Raw genomic sequence first — 7,500 nt, forward strand, 5'->3', positions numbered from 1 at the left:
AGACAAAAGTGTGAATAGTGTTACCTTAACCAATCAGTAACGAACTCCACAGGTGAGTTCTGCGTCACCACTTTCAACTGTTTGCTGATTGGCAGAACAGTGAGCGAACCGAGCTAGGAGGCTTTCGCCAGACTACGTATGTGCGGAACCAAAATCTTTGGGTGGAAGAACATAGGATGGCGTCGCCAGGCTAGCACTGTATAGGACTTTGGCCAGACTAGGTATTGTAACTATGCTGCTCAGGAAAGCTGTGCTGCTCTTGCCATGTTGCAATGAACAAATAATTACTAGAATGACCGAAATAAAGTACGTTTTGCCGCTAAAAATGTCTATTTCTGGAAATTCCAAATGGCAGACATACAGTAGAGAAGATCCACCTTTTCACGTAGGGCCTATGAAAAATGCAATTGTCCCTGAATCACAATGAATACTTAGAATTTAAAGGGGGTGGTAAGTATTTGTGAAAAGGCCATATTTTTAAATGGGCAGCACGAATTCTGAAAATAAACTACTAAAAATATTACACAGTGCACCTTTAAGCCAGTGCATGAGGACTGTTCATCACTGGGGCCAGACCTGGATCACAACCCATCCACCCAGGGCCATGTTGGGTAACCGCCATGGAGTAGTGGTTAGGGAGTTGGACTGTTCAGAGGGTTGTACACTGTATTCCCCAACATGTTCCACGAACTCTAAACTTTTGTGGAAACTTATTCCCGTTAAAGTTTTAGTTTTGTGACCAAATGTTTTATGTAAATACTACATACATGCATGCATATGCAGGACACAAAATCTTTCAGAAGATGATCAAAAACTATGAAATGACTGAAAAGATTGAAAACTTTAATTCCATAATTAGATTTTTAGTTTTTAGCAGCCCAAGTCAAGTATGTACTCCAAACTCTAAAATGCACAGAAACAATGGTTTACACAAAAGATTTGAGTTGAAAACTAAAACGTTTGTGTAAGTCTTACATAAAATCAGACATGTTATGTGAAAACAAATGTTATGAGAAAAAATAAAATCTTGAATGTTTTAGTAGCTGCTACTCAAAGATCTAACATGCTCCATTGACATAAATATTTCGAGAATGGTGCAAAAATCAATGCAATTAGTACTAAGCAGACAGTTAAAAAATTTAAGTAAACAAGCACAGCATTGTTTAGCTATATTGGCTCTAAGTTTTTGATTCCAAAATTAAAAGTTTTATGTTTTCCCATTTTAGAGCCCAAAAAAAATCTTGGTTGGTTTATTGATTGGCTGGTTTATACTAATGCACTAGGCTACCACCCCTCTGTTTAAACCAAATATAACATGAGCTTTAATTCCACAAACATGAACAATGCTTTATATCAAGTTTTTTTTTTATTTTGTTCCATGTGGTTGACAAACAAAAACAGTAGACAATACCACAACAATCATACAATACACAACAATCTAAATCTAAATCTAAAATTTAGACCACACAGTCAACAGTCAATATATTACAAAATAATCAACCTCAACACATTAGGCAATTTAGTCATTTATTTGTTGTCCATTTCTGAATCTTTTATTAGGAGTTGGTGGCTGAAGGAGATCCATATAGCCTAACTTACAATAACATTTCTCCCAAAATAGTGTCAGACTTCACAACACAGTCAGTTGTTTATCCTTTGGAGTGTTGAGTAGAGCTGATGGATCATAGAGTTCTGGTGGTCCCATATCGGCTGCCTGTGGAGCATAAATAGGCCTAATAAGTTTAAGGCTTTCATGAGGACTTGTTGGATTAGGCCCCTACAGCATGATTGCTACACTGGTTTATACAGAAGTTCAATGTGCAATATGTCATCATGAAAATGCAACACATCACTTGCAAATACACTGCAGATGTATGATACAAGAAAAAGATTTGTATGAAAGGCCTACACAGTGCTAGCCTAACTAGCAGTAGCTAACATTCTAAGCTAAGTTGCTAACAAAACATACACCCAGTGTAGCATCAAGAGCACCTAATGTCACACACAGCAACATAGTAAACTACTACACATATACACCAATACACTTTGATGGGTCTTCTCTTACCTTGAAGTGAGGTTGATAGACACATTTTTCCATGCCAAGTTGTCAGTTGTGGTTTGATGGTCCCTGGTGTTGAGTTAATCTACCCCCCATTGACAGATTCAACAATTTTTAGAGAAGTTTGTATTTTATGTTTGTATTTTACATTTTAATAAAATATGGTTCTATGGTTCTGACATGGATGGGTTCTTCTTTACACAAAGCAGAAGCTGGTAAACAATTAAAAAAACAACTAAAACAACCAAAAAAGTGAGTGACCCAGCCTTAGGATTCGAACTCTCAACCTCAAGATAAGGACATGCCAATATGGCTATATGCAGAGGACTATCCCCTACACCACTCAACTGCAGGTTTTGTATTGGTAGAAAGTTACCCTTGTTTGTTAGAAAGTATTGGACTTACTCATAATTAACAGTCAAATGTGTTTCACACATACTTTCCACTTCAAATTCGACCAACTGACATCATACCAAAACAATAATGTTTGAATGTGATTTTTTTTTTTTTTACTAACATCCTGTGCTGGGAATCGAACTTGAAACCATCATGTTTTGAGGCCAACTGCTTAACTGTTAGTCCATGACTGCCCAAGCCCAACACGCTGACATCCATAGTCTCATATCTCAGATACTGTATAGGCTAGTTCCAATTGACATGATTTAAAGAATTTGTAACTTTCACAGTTTCGAGAGAAATAAACAATAAATATCTACTTGAGTGTTATTGGTAATACAGGATTCAAACCTGCAATCCTCTGATCTTGTGGCCATTCCCCTATCTAGACCACAGCAACTCAAACATTGTCTTGCTTTACCGAAGCCTTTTTCTTTTGTAATTTCGCTCAAAACTAAATGTGAAAAATATTGCTAATTAAAGCTGGAGTCATGGGTCTGGTGGCCATCTGAACATTTTCATACCATGTTCTAGGAAGTAGGTAAGGTTATCTCCATGTTGGGGATTGAACTTGCAACCTTTAAGGTTGAAGACCAGCTGTTTAACCACTACTCCATGGTCGCCTCAGCTGTTGTCAAGACATCTAACCACTCATATGCCAGATAGAGTTCCAATGTACAAACTCAAAGACATTGTGTTAGGATGTCAGTTGTACTTAAAAACACAATGCCAACCAGAGTTAATTTATTGGTACCTGAAAACCTGTTGAGAACACCTAAAATGTGTATGTCATCTGGACATTTTTGCTATATTGAGTACTACAGCGTAAACTTTTCTAGTTCAGTGTACTGTTGGGGAATACAGTGTAGGTTCAATCCCCACCCTTACCAATCTCTTCCTCCCTCCACGGCTGATGACCCTTGAGCAAGGCACCCAACCCTGCACTGCTCCAGGGACTGTAACCAATACCATATAGGCCTAACAAGTGTAAGTCACTTTGGATAAAAGCATCAGCTAAGTGCAATGTAATGTAATAATGTTGGAAAATATTTGAATGAATTCATATCATATTTGAATGACAGCTGTAATAAAAGGGTTACAAATTAATTGTGGGCCCTACCGTGGCTGATATGGTAGGGTACACGTTTACCACTCGGCCGACCCGGGTTCGATTCCCGGCCCGGGTCCTTTGCCGGTCCTTCCCCATCTCTCTCTCCCAGCTCACTTCCTGTCTCTCCTCCACTATCCTGTCTCACGAAAACCAATAAAGGCTGAAAAGCCCCCAAAAATTAATTGTGCTCTTTTTCCTATTTCAGATCCACTTTATATACATATTTATTTATGTATTTATTTATCTGTTTATTTATTTATAGCATATTTCACAAGACAAACACAGGATATATGCTGTGTGGAAAAAAAAGTTGGAATAGAAATAAATAATAAATTTAACAACAGAGAGGAAAAAACATGTGAAGTCAAGTCAACTCTGCTTTTATTGTCAGTTTCTTCATATGCACAGGTCATACAAGGAAATTGAAATGACATAAAAATAAGTACAGAATACATATGCAATATAAAACACGTGGATATAAATGAATATAACAAAAGGGCTGGTGAACTCTTACATTATATTACACTTAGCTGACACTTGTATCCAAAGCGACTTACAGTTATTTAGGTACAGGGTGTTTGTTACAGGGTCTGGAGCAAGGTGAGGTTAGGTTCCTTGTTTAAGGGTACTTCAGCCATGGATGAAGGTGCTGGTAAGGGTAAGGGTGGGATTTGAACCTGCAACCCTCTGATCTTAAGGCCAGTGTTCTGACCACTGAGCCACGGCAGCCATGCCATGCAGAGCTAGGGTTTATTCGACAGCCGCTCAGGGCTCTGCTGTGCTGTGCAGCTGTCTGTGCCTGACCCGTGTGTGTGTGTGTGTGTGTGTGTGTGTGTGTGTGTGTGTGTGTGTGTGTGTGTGTGTGTGTGTGTGTGTGTGTGTGTGTGTGTGTGTGTGTGTGTGTGTGTGTGTGTGTGTGTGTGTGTGTGTGTGTGTGTGTGCAGGGAAGCCAGCGGGGGGTCGGTCGGCTGTCCCAGGCCCACGGGAGGCCCATAATTGGGTCCTCATTACATTGGATGCATTGGGTGGGGGGCCCTTTCAGATAGCTTCGTCCTGGGCCCAGCCAAAGCTGTCAGCGGCCCTGTGTGTGTGTGTGTGTGTGTGTGTGTGTGTGTGTGTGTGTGTGTGTGTGTGAGAGAGAGAGAGAGAGAGAGAGAGAGAGAGAGAGAGAGAGAGAGAGAGAGAGAGAGAGAGAGAGAGAGAGAGAGAGTGTGAGAGAGAGAGTCTGTGCGCAGTGGTGCGCTTATGGAACGGAGAGATCGATAGTGGAACAGCGCAGGCAGCCTGCAGTTTGATGCTAATGGAGAGGGGCTAGCTACGGTAACCCACCCGGCCAGACCCCCATACACACACACACACACACACACACACACACACACACACTCACGCACACACTCACACACACTCAGCCGCCTGCGTCAACAGCCTGCCTCGCTCTTCGCTCCACTCCGTTAGCAATGCGTTGTGTTTGAGGCTGTCGCGAGGCCGGCTGGTAACAACTGACCTGGAAAGTGTTTCAGTGGAGCTGGGCTGATATCAGACCGCTCGTGGCAGGCTGGCTCCGTCAGTCGGAGGACTAAAAAAAACGGGATTTAAAGGGCGAGATTTGTGGAGTGTGGAGACACGCGAGGACTGGAGACCGGAGACACCACCATTCGGGGATCAGCAGGACAGACGAGACGAGACGAGACGCATCCAGCACCGCGGGCGTCTTTTATTTTGTCGAGCGAATTATTCATTTTGCCGAAAAGAAATCCACATTGTGAAGCCATGCCAGACAGACAGGCGTGCTACACCCGCGCTCTACGCTTCGCTTTCCACAGGAGTCGCGTTTGTACAGGCCGCTGAGCGCTGACTACACAACCCCAACGTACGTTCACTGTCTTTTTTTTTACCCCATTCATTGTGACATGATTATAACGTGTTCAAGCCTTGCATTTGGCCCCGTTGTGTTGGAGAGTGTGTAATGCGTATTCTTATTGCGATGAGGGTCATTCAGACATATGCATGTGGTAGTCATGGCCATTGTTTGCTGAGCGTGGTGGTATTAAAACATGTTTGCCTGCCTGGCTGCCTGTCGTGTCTATGGGCATTGTCTTCCCTAAACCAATAACGGTGGTGGATCATCCCATGTCGCAATGTTGACGCTACTGGTGATTTTGCAGTGTAGCGTGGCTGGCTGACGGTCTGCTCGTCGAAGCCATGGCTTTATAGATTTGACTAACGGTAACACAAGCAGACGGCCATTCATTCAACCTTATTTATGTAGATCATTACAACTGGCTGCGTTTGCTATTTCATGGGTAGCGCAATGCGCATTTTTGCCATTACACGCGCTTTTTCAAAATATAGCTGGGCATTTTTTTGAAAGGCCACCATCTGTCTCGTTCGCTCGCCGTAACCGAATCCTATAGTGAAACTTGGAAACAATCTGATGTTTTTTGACGCACAGTGTTAACGGCGGTCTGGTCTGTTCGGCAGTTCCATCCGCATAGATGCACCAGGGGCATGGTACTGTTCAGCATCCCAGTGTTGTCTCCCGGCTGCCCAGTCAGCCAGGCGGCCATCGGGTTACTAGGCTGATGCTGCACAATGTGGCTCCGTCATTTTGGGCAACAGAGAAAGCGGAGGCAGTCTAGTCATCAGGCATGCGCTGTCACTGTGCCTGTGTATGTAATGCAGCGTGTTTCTGTCCTGCAACATACAGTGTAGGCTATCCCCTCGCTGCACACCTCGCCGAGTGTTCCGGTCATGATGCCATTTGTCCTCACTAGCAGCCTATGTGTGGTTGGGCATCAGTGTGTTGGCGTCACCGTAATTGCGGCCGTCACCCCCATCTGCAGCAGCTGTGCCCTAATCTTGGGTTATCCGCTGGGGGCTAAGCCGTTAGCAACATGTAATCCGGCTGACATTGAGTATTTAAGATTTGCGTTAATCGCAGACTAGGCTGGATTCAGGTTGAGTTTATCATTACGCACGTTAAACACACTGAACCGTCATGGAAGGACACCGGCGGATGTCGCATGTGCGCCCCTCGCTCTCATTCCACGGCCTGCCATTGATCGCGCAATATCATTGGCGTGTCACAAATGGTTCGATTTTGATCTTGGCCAATAGCCTCTGCCCGTGATCAAGTTTTGCAACGTCCCGGATGGAATGGGGGACGTATGTATGTATGGCGACAACGCACATCTGTGTAAACAGGGCAGTCTGGTGTCTGGAACACATGGCCAGCTAGCACACCATATACCATATAATTATGTGTTGTACATAAACAAGGTTGCACCGTCTCTTAGTGTATCTGTGGTAAGGTGTGTGCGAAGAAAAATACATAAATTGTGCAGTAAAGAAAGGTGACACACTTACACCACCGGCCAATAGGGATAGAGCACACCATACTAGAGCCTGACTAGAGCTCTTGACTAGACGGGCTCCGGGAGGTCATATGTTCTAGACTGGCTTTGAGAGGTCATATGTTCTAGACTGGCTTTTATAGGTCATATGTTCCAGACCAGCTCTCACAGGCCACAAGTTCTAGACTGGCTTTGATAGGTTATGAGTTCTAGACTGGCTTTCATAGGTCACAAGTTCTAGACTTGCTTCGAGAAGTAACAAGTTCTAGATGTTCTAGTGTCCAGCTTTCACAGGCCACAAGTTCTAGACTGGCTACGAGAGGTTATGAGTTCTAGACTGGCTACGAGAGGTTATGAGTTCTAGACTGGCTCTGAGAGGTCGTATGTTCCTGACTGGCTTTGAGAGGTCACAAGTTCTAGACTGGCTTTGATAGGTCACAAGTTCTAGACTGGCTTTAACTTGTTATTAGTTCTAGACTGGCTGCAAGAGGTCATATGTTCTAGACTGGCTTTAAATAGTTATTAGTTCTAGACTGGCTCATTAGGGGTTACAAGTTCTAGACTGGCTTTGAGAGGTCATA

At 43.4% G+C, this 7,500-nt stretch overlaps 1 protein-coding gene and 1 long non-coding RNA gene across 2 annotated transcripts in view; one reads left to right on the forward strand and one right to left on the reverse strand.

Moving 5' to 3' along the window:
* Positions 1-1,510: 1,510 nt before the first annotated feature.
* On the reverse strand, positions 1,511-2,127 carry LOC134462594 (uncharacterized). Its single transcript, XR_010037551.1, has 2 exons — positions 2,066-2,127; positions 1,511-1,714 (listed from the first exon to the last, which is right to left on the reverse strand). It is a non-coding gene; the product is annotated as an uncharacterized LOC134462594 (long non-coding RNA).
* Positions 2,128-4,833: 2,706 nt separating this feature from the next.
* The window catches only part of tlcd3bb (TLC domain containing 3Bb), a 31,787-nt gene continuing 29,120 nt past the window's right edge, over positions 4,834-7,500 (forward strand). Inside the window, exon 1 of the mRNA XM_063188799.1 lies at positions 4,834-5,436. The gene's annotated coding sequence lies outside the window, so the exon portion shown is untranslated. The remainder of the gene's footprint in view (positions 5,437-7,500) is intronic.

This window comes from Engraulis encrasicolus, chromosome 2 (assembly GCF_034702125.1).
Source record: "Engraulis encrasicolus isolate BLACKSEA-1 chromosome 2, IST_EnEncr_1.0, whole genome shotgun sequence".
In the NCBI taxonomy this organism is placed as follows: domain Eukaryota; kingdom Metazoa; phylum Chordata; class Actinopteri; order Clupeiformes; family Engraulidae; genus Engraulis; species Engraulis encrasicolus.